General features: G+C 35.6%; 1 non-coding gene across 1 annotated transcript; it reads right to left on the minus strand.

Moving 5' to 3' along the window:
- Positions 1 to 2,896: 2,896 nt before the first annotated feature.
- Positions 2,897 to 3,003, minus strand: LOC113260673 (U6 spliceosomal RNA). The gene has a single exon (XR_003318053.1). It is a non-coding gene; the product is annotated as a U6 spliceosomal RNA (small nuclear RNA).
- Between the last annotated feature and the right edge of the window lie 10,353 nt (positions 3,004 to 13,356).

The raw sequence follows: 13,356 nt of genomic DNA on the forward strand, positions 1-13,356 counted from the left end.
CTTTTTAACAAATGGTGTTGGGAAAACTGGATAGCTACATGGAAAAGAATGAAATTGGACCACTTTCTTTCAGCACACACAAAAATAAACGCAAAGTTGATTAAAGACCTAAATGGGAGACCTGAAACCTTAAAAATCCTTGAAAAGAGCACAGGCACTAATCTCTCTGACATCAGCCACAGCAACATTTTTCTAGATATGTCTCCTGAGGCAAGAGAAATAAAAACGAAAATAAACTATTAGGACTACAATAAAATATCTTCTGCATAGGGAAGGAAACAATCAGTAAAACTAAAAGACAACCTATGGAATGGGGGAAGATATATGCAAATGATATATCCAATAAAGAGGATCCAAAATGTATGAAGAACTGATACAACTCAACACTCAAAAAACAAATAATCCAATTAAAAAATGGGCAGAAGACAGGAACAGAAATGTTTCCAAAGAAGACATCCAGATGGCCAACAGACACACCTATCAGGGAAATGCAAATCAAAACCACAGTGAGATATCACCTCACACCAATCAGAATGGCTAAAATCAAAATCACAAGGAACAATAAGTGTTGGCAAGGATGTGGAGAGAAAGAAACCTTGGTGCACTGTTGGTGGGAATGCAGACTGGTACAGTGACTGTGGAAAACAGTATGGAGGTTCCTCAGAAAGTTAAAAATAGAGCTACCCTATAATCCATTCATTGTACTATTAGATATTTACCCAAGAAGTACAAAAACACTAATTCAAAAAGATACGTGCACCTTTATGTATACTGCAGCGTTGTTTACAATAGCCAAGCTAAGGAAGCAGCCCAAGTGTCCACCGATAGATGAATGGATAAACAAGAGGTGGTACACGCACACACACACACACACACACACACACACACACACACACGAATAATATGCAACCATGAAAAAGAATGAAAATTTCACCATTTGCAACAACATGGATAAAACAAGAGAGAATTATACTAAGCCTAATAAGTCAGAGAAAAACAGATTCCATATGATCTCACTTACATGTGAAATGTGAGAAACAAAACAAACAAGCAAAGGAAAAAAGAAAGAGAGAGTGAAATCAAGAAACAGACTCTTAACTATAGAGAATAAACCAATGGTTACCAGAGGGGAGGTGGGTAGAGAGATGTGTAAAATAGGTGATGGAGGGGCGCCTGGGTGGTGCAGTCGTTAAGCGTCTGCCTTCGGCTCAGGGCGTGATCCCGGCGTTCTGGGATTGAGCCCCACATCAGGCTCCTCCACTAGGAGCCTGCTTCTTCCTCTCCCACTCCCCCTGCTTGTGTCCCCTCTATAAATAAATAAATAAAATCTTAAAAATAAAATAGGTGATGGAAATTAGAGAGTATATTTATCATGATGAAAAAAAAATTTTTTTTAAAAAGATCTGAAGGCACCTTCTGGTGAAATCCTAATGGCAAACGTTATAGACTACAAAATGATGCTGGTAGTGTCTGTTCAGATTGGTGAAGCAAAAAAGCTGAAGATATGGGATTCTTTATATTCTTTTCTGTATTTAGTTTCCTTTCCTTCTCAATTCTTTTCCTTGAGTTCATCTCTATTCCTTTATATTTTCCCACGCTTTCTCTTTTAATTTCTAATTGCCCTCCTTTCTCTCAAATGCTATATTTTTTTTACCCCAACTTATTTTCCTTTCCCAGAATTCTATCCTTCAAATAGAAAATAAACAATATGCTATTTTCTCCCATCTTCATCATTTTTGTCTTTCCCATCAGCACTGTAGGACTTCTGTCATGTCCTATGATATCCCAGCAAATGTGCATTCATTTGTACTTATAGAAGTGTATTGTTCACTATTCTTAGCATTTGTAAACAAAGGTCTCTCATTAATAATTCTGACTTCACTTGGTACCAACAGGTTGGTAGGTAGTATGCAGTGACATTTCAAACATATTTAGAATTGACGGCAGTTGCAGAAATGAAAACAGTTTTCCTCTGCTCATTCTATTTATTTTTCCTTAGATGAGAACCTAACTGAAACAGAGATGATGAGTCACTGAAAAGTCCTTTTTTTTTTTTCTTTTAGTGAGCAGAAATGTTAATACAATTCAAGCTAATTTATTTTAGAAAAGCATTTGGAATATTGTAAATACTTCAGTGTTATAATTTTTCAAACATCTTGATTTTTCAAAAAGATGAAAAAATCATAAATAATATTAAATACCCCATCACATAATAACTTCAAAATATATCCTATAGTAAATCTGACATATTATGATCCATGCTGAGATGGTATGTATAAAAGTTTGGTGACTAACTGCCAGGCCTCATGAGACAGATTGTATCATCATGAATCCTGACCATGTCACCCATTAGCTATGTAACTTTGGATAATTCATTAATTTAATTTTTCTTAGGTAAAAATATAGGCAATAGTACTCTCTTCATAGACTTGTTGGGACAACTAAATAACATGCGTAAAGCACTGAGTACCGTATGTGTCAAATACATAGCAATGACTCACTAAAAGTTTGCCATTATTGTTGCTAACACTTTGATATGTTTAATGTTCATGGATGAGGGGCGCCTGGGTGGCACAGTCGTTAAGCCTCTGCCTTCGGCTCAGAGCGTGATCCCAGCGTTCTGGGATCGAGCCCCACATCAGGCTCCTCCGCTGGGAGCCTGCTTCTTCCTCTCCCACTCCCCCTGCTTGTGTTCCCTCTCTCGCTGGCTGTTTCTGTCAAATTAATAAATAAAATCTTTAAAAAAAAATGTTCATGGATGACCAGGATACAGAGAGATTTCAGAGTCTTATCCACGATATTTCTTCTCTCTATGGGTAAGCATCAATAAAGGCAAACTGATGAATGATATCGTTAATTAAATGAAAGGCCAATTTGCATAGTCCAATTTTTTTCTTTAAATATGGAAAGCTTCCCAAATTTACGTGTCATCCTTATGCAGGGGCCATGCTAATCTAATCTGAATCATTCCAGTTTTAGTGTTTGTGCTGCTGAAGTGAGCACTGTGTAGTCTAATTTTTGTTGAGGAGCCCTGGTACATCAACAGCAACACAGTAGTCAGATATTAAACAAAAATCTGTGTCTCAGTGTCTGCAGAGTCTGAGCACTTTCTTTTCCTCTCAAAGTGGCTTTGCCTAAAATTTCACAAAGTCACCTCAAAATGAGGTCACGTACCCCACTGCCATCTTCCTACTTTGCCAACTATGGGTTGCCAAAATACAAAGAAGACTTTAAGACTGATTAACAAATTCACTTAATTTTAAAATCTGATTTATTAACTTATACAATACTTCACTTAGTCCTTTAAAAAATAAAGTAGGAATTAAGGTAAGGGCTACATAAATTTCCCAAGCTATTAAGTGTTGGTGCTGGAGTTTAAACTCCGGATCCTGACTTATTTACCATTCTGTTCTACTGTTCCAGCTTGACTGTGAACTGTTTGACTTTACAAAATCAGCAGAGGTAGAAAACTAAGATCACTAAGGTCTCAGACATTGTGTTTTTGAGGATTACCTGATTACAATGTGAAGGAATGGATCTTACCTTCTTAAAGCAGCGATTAATCCTGTCATTTACCAAAAAAATGTTTATTTTCAAAAATAGTGATGTATGGCTGGGCCCTAATAACTGCTTTTAATTATTCCACCTTATAGCCAGAATAATCATCCAATTGGACCCAAATATGAAAGTACTGTCTGTTAAGTAGATTTTAATAAAAGTTTATTTTTAAAAGTATGGATTACAAAACATCCAGTCTACTCAGATGGGCCATTGACACTACTTCTGACCTGGTTCTCCAGTCTCTTTCCCCTTCCCCAAACTCCATCCTCTCCTCTCCCTCTGGAAGCCCTGTTTCTGGTTCTTTTTTCCTACTCCCCAACCCCCTTAACACCTTCTACTCTCAAGAATGACACTCTCTACTTTTGAGATGAACTGTTTTCTCTCCTATTCTCTCCAAACTAAATTCCTCGCATTGGCTCTTCAGAAGTTTATAATTCATTACTCAGACAATTATCCTTCCCAGAAGGGTGGGGAGGGGAAAAGAGAATTGAAGGTTGGAAATAAGTGCATATGCGTGCACGTGCGCGCGCGCGCGCGCGCGCGCGCGCACACACACACACACACACACACACACACACGGTGTAACCTTGCCCTGCAGCAATACTTGATAGTTTCATCTTTTCTTAAGAGGAGATTAAAAAAAATTCTCTGCTTAGATATCTGTACACTCTCGCATTCCTAAGTTGGCTAAATCCACGAGGTCAAGGGAAGGAGAAATGAGAAAAAATTTGTATGCTTTGCCAAAAAAAATACTAATGTCTTACAGTTTCAAGATGTCTGTCTTTTGTGGACTTACAGCTAAGTATTAAAAAAAGTGACCTGGCAAATACTGGAGGAGGAAATGGATGCATTCATAATAGATAATATAAAATAAATGATGGAGGTAGCAAGGCAAAAACTAAATGCAGGACTGATGGACAAGAGGTAACTCGCTTATAATAATAATCATAATAGCCATAATTTTTTAAAAACTGATTTTGAGATTTATTCTTTTCAAACCACTCTGTACATGGCCTTCAATTATAACTAATTTCATAATTTGGATTAAAGACTAAGATTTTCCATACCGGAAATTCTCATGTTCCTCATTACCTTCTCTCATTTGAGAGGCTATAAAAAATTCCATTTTCCCTATTATTGTTAATTTGTCCATGACACAAACTAAAGCTAAATTTTCCAAGCAAGTTCATAAGTAAAAATAAAGAAGGTAATGAATGTGATATATTAATTTGGGACATTTCTGTTAAGAGATGACACTTATTATTTAAAATGTCTTACATTCTTAATCTCAATTTAGTTTTTCTACTTTTTCTCTTCTTTCTCCCCAGTTGTGGTTTATCCATAAAAAAATGTATATATTTTTGTCAACTTTGGTAAGATTCACTTAAACATTTCACGTAAAATAAAAATTTTAAATCCTTATTAATGAAAATGAGTTCTCCTTGAGTCAAAATCATAAAAGAGATCAGTAGAATAGTATGCTATTATAAAAAGAGTAATATATCTGTATATCATATAATGAGGAAAAACTAAAAGTAACTCCATTTTCTTTCTAGTCATTTTTTTTCATTCTTGTTCTGGTTTGGACTTTGTCCATGAAATAAAGAAAAGTGGCTATTCTATAGAAAAGCAATATCTCTTAGGAATAAGGGAGAATAATAGGATATATGCCATCACCAAAAAGAATGAGAAAAATCTATCTGTAAATAGATGAAGCAATTTCTGATTTATACTGGTAACCGTGGGAAAAATGCAGAATATATTACTGATTGCATATAAAGGTAAATACACACACACACACACACACACACACACACACATATAGGTGTCTCTATAGTCTTACATTATCTCTAAAAGAGTTGGTAAGTTTTTCCCTCAGAGGAGGGGTACTGGATAGCTTCCAGATATGGACAGAAGGAAGAGATAGTCTTCACTGTATATACTATTGTATTTTTAATTTTTTTATCAAGTGTACATATTTCCTATTGAAAAAATAAACATTTATAAAGAAGATATCTTTTGCTATTGCAGAAAAGAGTTGGCACTCAGTATTACTGAGACCCAATGCTAATTTTATTGCCCCGATAGATTTGGGACAGATCTAAGAGTTTTACAAACTCTCAGAAAGTTGTATTTGTTGTAAGCCCATAAATTTATATTTTTTAAAATACAAGCACTAACATTCCTATGTAATATGTAACCTGAATGAAAAATTGCTTTCATGATGTATTAAGCTATACATCATCAGGGCCAGCTGTCACTCTGATGATGTATTGGTACAATAAATCTCAAGGTGTGACACATTGAAAAAGTATTACTCAAAAGAGAATGGTCTCCAAGTTAAAAACTGATCCAACATAAAATTCAAAGAGAAAACTATAGAGAAACAATTTATCTGTTGCCAAGAAGTGTTATGCAAGCAAAGTTGTCTTCTCAGGGCACTTCTGTTTTGAACATTACAGCTTTAGCAGGCTCAGGGGAAATCAAAACAATGTGCCCCCTTTTCCAGGATCCAAAATTGATCCTGGAGATAACTGGTTAAGAGCATACCCAAAGCAACCTCAGATGAGAAAAGCTGTTGCAATGAATATTAAAGTTTTAAAGGTGGCATGGGAAGGGAAAAAAGTACCTGGGCATGAGAAGCAGTTCAGAAGATGGTCCATGTATCATTTACGTGAGAATTTGAGCTGAAGGCTGAAGAGCTGGAAAAACTGCAACGGAATACAGAAGCCAAGTCAAGAATGCAGGGGAGAAGAGGGGAGGATGAAGTAAGTGCACGTCACAGGACAATTAAGAAACAGTTTAGAAAATTCTCTCTGGATTAGACACTGACATAGAAGAGGGAATTTCATAGTTTGATTCAGAATTTTGCCATTTATTAGACATATGACCTTGGAAATTTTGAAAGAAGGTCATGGCATTTAAATTAGAGAAATTTGGGATAGAGATGGAAAATGCTCTCTTTCATCCATTACAAGTCACCAAAGAAAGTTTCTGCACAAATTTGTCTCTCATTGAGTAATTTAATTAAGCAAATACATAATGTGATCTTTTAGATGTCACCCCACTCATAAGCAAGGGGAACATCTCCCAATGCATTCATTCATTCATCATTAAACATTTTCCATTGTGTTTCAGGTGCTATGACCAGCCCTACGGACACAAAAGTGAACACAACAGACCTAGTAACGCTTTGCTTTTGCTCATGCTTTGTCCCGCTTTTGTATTCCTTATCTAGCAACATCCTCTCAATCATTCAATGATACCTCATGTTTCTTGTGCCCCATGTTCAATCATCCATGGCCATATCATTCTAAGATATGATATCCCTTCTCTAAAGTTCAATGAATTTCAGAATTGAATGAGACTTTCTAATCTAGTTCAAAATTTTCAGTTTAGAAGTAAGAAGATTATGGCCTACAAAGATCAAGTGCCTTACATGTTTGGGGGACATGGTTCTCAAGTTATACATGTAATACTTGAACCAGGTCTTCTTTTTCAAGAAATTGTCCACTTCATCATACCTGCATATTTTCACGTCTATGCCATTTACTTGGCATACACTCTCTTGTTTTATTTTTGTGTATATGGCTTATACTATTCCCAACCAGAGAGACCATTTTTGAGTCCGAAGACTACGTCTCTTTTGTCTGTGTATACTGTTTCCTTCCAACTCAGGCCCTCACAGTCTTCCTGACATAGGGATGTGACTGAAAATGTTATTTGACTTTACTAAATCGCTAAGTTCTAAAAGAGGAGCAGTGCTAAATAGCGCTCTCTTGTAGCCCCAGGAATGCCACTTTTTTTTTTTAAATAAATTGAGAGTCTCTTCTAACATCACATTATGAAAAGGAATTCCATCTATATTTGGAATTGTGGTAAAAAGCACTTGAAGGGAAGGCAGTGAGCTCCAGGGAAAGAACTAGTAGGTCAACCGTTAAGCTGCCCAGTTCTTTCAGATTGGTTTCTTTTGATCCAGAAAGAAAAAAATCTTGGATATGATTTTAAAAACACACTTAATAAAATGGCCCCTGAAAATCCTAATGCTGAAGCTGACTGAAATATTTGAGATAGGAAAGTAAGCCAGTGGTCCAGACAGCTCAGTGGCAACAGACAGAAAGCCTTTGGCTGTAAGGATGGTTTCGCTAAGAAGTGAACTCCTGTAATCAGCTCTGGTTAATGAAATTGAGGCTTTGCCACAAATTTCTGCAGGATTATTTTGAAGATATCAACTTAATACAAATATTAATTACTTTTACACATAAGAAACACTTTCCACTCTTCCCCTCTTCCAGGTTTCCTTTGAAAATCCAATTATACAGGAACGCAGTTTTAATTATAATATTGATTTTGCTTCTTTGCTAGGAGTGGGACTAATTCAATTAGTTGTAATTATGTGCATAGAGTGGTCGGACTAATCCTTCAGGATGTTGGCCCACTAACTTCATACCACTTTTCTTCACATCCAAGTCAGAGAGGAACATACAGCCTCTGAAAGGCCTGAAATTGTGCGGACCTCTAAGAAAGGAAGACAAAGAAGAAGATGTAATAGTCTGTTAAAGAACTTGACAATTTGACAGTGGCTTTTCAGATGCAAAATTGTGCAAATCAGATTTTATGTAGCCTTTGCAATTAGCAACTGCAGTAGGATTTAGAGAACTTTTATAAGAAGCAAGAGGAAGACAAACGAAACAACTAAAGAAGAAATAATGTTAAGTGGCAACAACTATTTTCCTATTAAAAAAAATCCAAGTAAGATCAAATGAAGTAAGCAGCTTTAATAATTTATATATATATATATATATATATATATATATATATATATATATATATATATATATATATATATATATATATATTTGTGTGTGTGCAGGGTGTTTTGTAGAAATAAGAGGGGGCATGATAACGTCAAAGTAAACTGTACTAGACTATTAAACAGGCAGAGAAGATTTTACTCAAGGCTCTTGTAATAGAAGAGAGAGAACACAACTCTGATTTCAGTTCTGCTAGAACGAAGGGCAGAACGGGAAGATTTCAGGCCATCTGTGTTTGCGTATTGGTTTACCCACAAAAAGAGTAAACTTTCCTGTGTGTTCATGACACAAGATGGTTTTACAGCTTGAAGCAAAGTGCCCTCCCAAGCTAGACTCTTACTCTCTCCACAGAGATTGGGAGACAGAAGCCTCATCTTCCTTGATGATTATATTTCAAAAGGATGTCTCCCAAGTCACTGAGAAAGACAGTCCTGGGTGTAAAACTGGCAAGAGGCCTTGAAAAAGGTTTATGTCTCAAAGGTGTAGAGAAAAAAATTTACAATGACAAGTTTCTTAAAGTAAATACTCAAAGAAAAGGGCAGTTAGAGGCCTAAAGTCAGGCGAAGACTGTCTAAAGTTTGGTCAAGCTGAGGGGAACATTAAGATCCTCTCGGTCAATACTCTGGAAGAAAGTGAAATGTTTCTTTGAACACAAAAATTCAGGGCCCTTGCGCTCCAACTGAAAAAAAAAACCTTGAAAATACTAACACTGAAGAACTTATTTGTGTGTACCTTAATCTTTGTTCGCATTTACATCTCATCTATACCTTTAAAAAAATACACCCACTTCTGGTAAAAGTCGTTCTGTTTGGAAGTCTAACGATCAGTGCAAGCTACATCTCTGGCACTTACTGGCTATGAGACTTTAACAAACTAAAGTCACTTTCTTTCTCCGATTTGATTATCTCATCTACAAAATGAAAGACTTGTTTCTTATAAATTTGTAGAAATTAAATAATTTGACAGGCTAGGATAAATGTATGTCATAGCCATTTACATTTTATTTTCGCTTTACTACCTGTACCCTTGCTAAACTTTGTATTTTAAAAAAAGATATTATTTCAACTGATTCCATGGATTGTTATCAGTATAAAGTCATTTTCTCAATAATAATAGTTTTGGTCCTTGCTTTTCAGTTACTATACATCATTTTTCTTTATTATACTGGATCTTGCTTTTAGCTCAGTGTTCACTTTTTGCCTTATTCCTGATTTTATAAAAATTTGTCTAGAATATCACCTTTACTCATTATGCTAGAGTTTGACTTGAGACTTCTATTACAAGTTTACTGTAAAGTTTTTTGTTTTGGGTTTTTTTTTTTAATTTTCTGATTTAGATTTGCTAGCCTAAGGAGGGAATCTGAGGTCTTCTGGATTCCTTATCTTACACTAAAGAGGAGAGTTTTCCTGAATAGTCTGCAGCAGCCTGGGTTTCTTTCCCAAACTCTAAAACACCAATTCCCCAAGACACTGTTCTGAGGAAACCTCTGGGCTCATCCTTCCTTACTGCCAATTTAGCAACTACATAAACATCTCTCCCTTTTGCAGGACTGATTTACCTGCAAAAATACTTGAAGAGCGGGTATGAGAAAAGAATTAGTCATGAATTGGGGAAGGTAGTAGGGGACAGGGACAACAGCCCTTTTGGCTTTAGAAGAGCATCGGAAGTAAGAATCCAAAGTTATGATGACTGAATGGGAATTTCCTACCTTCTTTTCTTAGATGACCATCCTTTTTTCTCCTCAGTAGTTCATTTTCACTTTGAGGAGCGGAAATTCCTATTCAGGTATGGAAAATTACTGACCCCTGAGACACTACTCCCTTCGGTATGTTTCCCAGATCTCGGCAATTCAATAAGAAACGTGGGGATGCAAAGCACTCATTGCTTTCTCTGTTGAAACCAAAACATCTAGCATTTTATATGTATATTCAGCATTTATATATATTAGGTATTTTAGTGTAATTGTAATTCACTATTTTTGAGATTCGAGAGGTCTCTGTGGAAGATGAATGAACATTCTATGCTTTCCATGTGTCTCTCATCCTTTAATCTATAACCCCACAGTTTTCTATTTCACACCAAACACGTACACTTCTTCCTTAGCAGAGCTCCTCCAAGATTATTATCAATGCTATTGTGGTGTAAGTCTGTAAGATTGGACCTTCTTACTGTCATTTTTCAAAGTGCTGCTGACTGGGCTGTCTAAGGAATGGTAACTCACAAATTACTTTTGTGTCTAAAGATAGAAAAAAATGTTAAGTCAATTTCTTGAATTAATTAAGAGATAACATTGATATAGGAATGGTCTAGTGCCACAAATAATTATCACTTGAAATTACACAGTCAAAAAGGCCAATTAAGGAACCAAATATAGCTAATGAGAAAATTTAATTGATAATTTTTCAAGCTGCTGGCCTGGTCCTGATTTTTTCCCTATAGTTCGGCAACAATGACAACAGCAAAACAACAAAAAGCTACAAAAGCTACAGAGGCTCAGCTGATTTGTATATGAGCAAGATCCTTCTGGATCTCAGCTGAAATTTGTTTTTAGCTACAGAAATCCATTCCTTATTCGACTACATAGATATGTATTTACTTTACTGTTAACTACTTTTCCCAAGAAAGTATAGTTTCCTCTACTCTTTCAGAATGGTAAAATTCAAAGTAGAAGAGAAATTCCTATACTTTAAACTGCTAATTAAAAAAAAAAAAATTCAAATTCACTGTGAAGGTCTTGTCCTTCAAATTATCTTTTTGGTACCATGCAGGCTATAGCCTCTGATTGACCTTCCTGAAGAAAACATGTAAAAATTCTACTGAAAATATTGAAATGAACTTTTGAAATTTAGTTGCTAAGTAGGCAGTATAGTAAGGAACTTTTTAGCCAAAATGAAGATGAGATCAGGATCTAAGACAAATGAGAGAATTATTCAAGCTGGCTTTCATCATGAGGGCATTTTCCAATGACCTATAACTTTGAGTTTATTTTTAAAGCTCCACAGAGCACAAATAGAAGATAACCTAGAATTTATCCAGTATGGGGTGAATAATAGGAGACACGGGCATAAAATCTCACTGAGGGAGCTGGAAATAGAAGAAGCAAAAACACAGAGGAGGAGGAGGAAGAAGAAAGAGGAAAAAGACAAAAGGAGGGGAAGAAAAACTGTACATCTCAAAAAAATCTGTCTTTAGAATTCTCACTCATAACCTAGGTGTTTTAAGGGTTTGCAGCCTGAATTTATATCTGTCGCTTAAGCTAAGGTGATTTGAAATGAAAAACTTATTCAAAAGAAGTACTAGACTGAGAGTGCCCCTAGGCATCTGGCAGAAGAAAACATAAATCTTTCTTGGAGGAATCCACAGTACTTGCCTCACACCTGGGCAACACCAGTTACAAGATCAGCCCTGTAAATGCAGCAGAAAACAAGGCATCAGGAATGAAACAGGCAGAAACAAGGCAAAACCACGTCAGATCACCAAAGACTTCAGGTACTGGAACTACCTCAAACAAACTGAGGGCTACAGAGGGGAGGGGGGTGGGGGAATGGGATAGACCGGTGATGGGTAGTAAGGAGGGCACGTATTGCATGGTGCACTGGGTGTTATACACAACTAATGAATCATCGAGCCTTACATCGAAAACCGGGGATGTACTGTATGGTGACTAACATAATATAATAAAAAATCATTATTAATAGAAAATGAAAAAAAAATAAAAAAAATAAAAATAAAAAGAACATTTATTTAAAGAAATAACAATGAAAAACAGAAGTAAAATAATGGAGAAGGAGACCATAAAAATGTTCAGCCAGATTCAAAAAATGTCTATTTACTACATCAGGACATGAAAAATAGTGTAAGTAAAATTATAAACACACATATCATAAAGGATCTACAAGAGAAGTAATAACCTGAAAGATAGATCTGAAATAAATATCAAGAATGCAGCACAGTGGAAGAAACTATGTCAAATAGGAACGTCAGGCTACCTCAAAAGTAATGACTGCCAGCTAGTTTTTAAAAAATCAGAAGATAGTTAAAAATATATTTAATGTTGGGGCACCTGGGTGGCTCAGTCGTTAAGCGTCTGCCTTCGGCTCAGGGCGTGATCCTAGAGTTCTGGGATCGAGCCCCACATCAGGCTCCTCCACTGGGAGCCTGCTTCTTCCTCTCCCACTCTCCCTGCCTGTGTTCCCTCTCTTGCTGGCTGTCTCTCTCTGTGTCAAATAAATAAATAAAATCTTAAAAAAATATATCTTTAATGTTACTACAGATATTTAATATCTATCAAGGCAGCTGTCAGGCCAAAATACTACACAGAGCAAAAATACCTTTCAAAGTTATTTTTCAGACAAAAATTGAGACTCTGCCATATTTCCTCATAAGAGGGATTTCTAATGGATTTAATTTCATTAGAAGAAAATGAAACATAGAATGGAAATCTGAGATGCAAAACAATTATAAATACGATGATAAAATTTTACATAAATTAAATAGATACTGACTATATTAATCAAGAAAATTCTTTAAAAAACTGAAATCACCAAGAAAATAGCAACATTTTCAGTAGGAGTGGTTGAATTTAAAGTTTTCAAACTTTATTCTTAAGGAGAGCACAGATATTCATTAACCTTTGATTTAGATGAAGGAACTCAAGTGATTTCTAAGTTAACAGAAATAGTGAATACAACTTTCTGACATGCATGGGAAAAATGTATAATAAATAATAATCCAAAAGAAACTAAGAAAAAGAAAAAGACAAGCTACAAAATTAGATATGCCATTCAATTCAAATCCATCACTTACTACAATGTACGAATGGGATACATTCTCCAGTTACCAAATAAGAAAAAAAAAATAGAACTTTAAAAATCCAGATATATGCTTTTTATAAAAGCCATCTCTAAAATGTATGTATGTTTTAATTCACCAGGAAGACAAAATAGAGTTGGCCCCTGAACATCAATTTAAACTCTGCAAT

Source organism: Ursus arctos, unplaced genomic scaffold (assembly GCF_023065955.2).
Source record: "Ursus arctos isolate Adak ecotype North America unplaced genomic scaffold, UrsArc2.0 scaffold_18, whole genome shotgun sequence".
NCBI lineage: Eukaryota > Metazoa > Chordata > Mammalia > Carnivora > Ursidae > Ursus > Ursus arctos.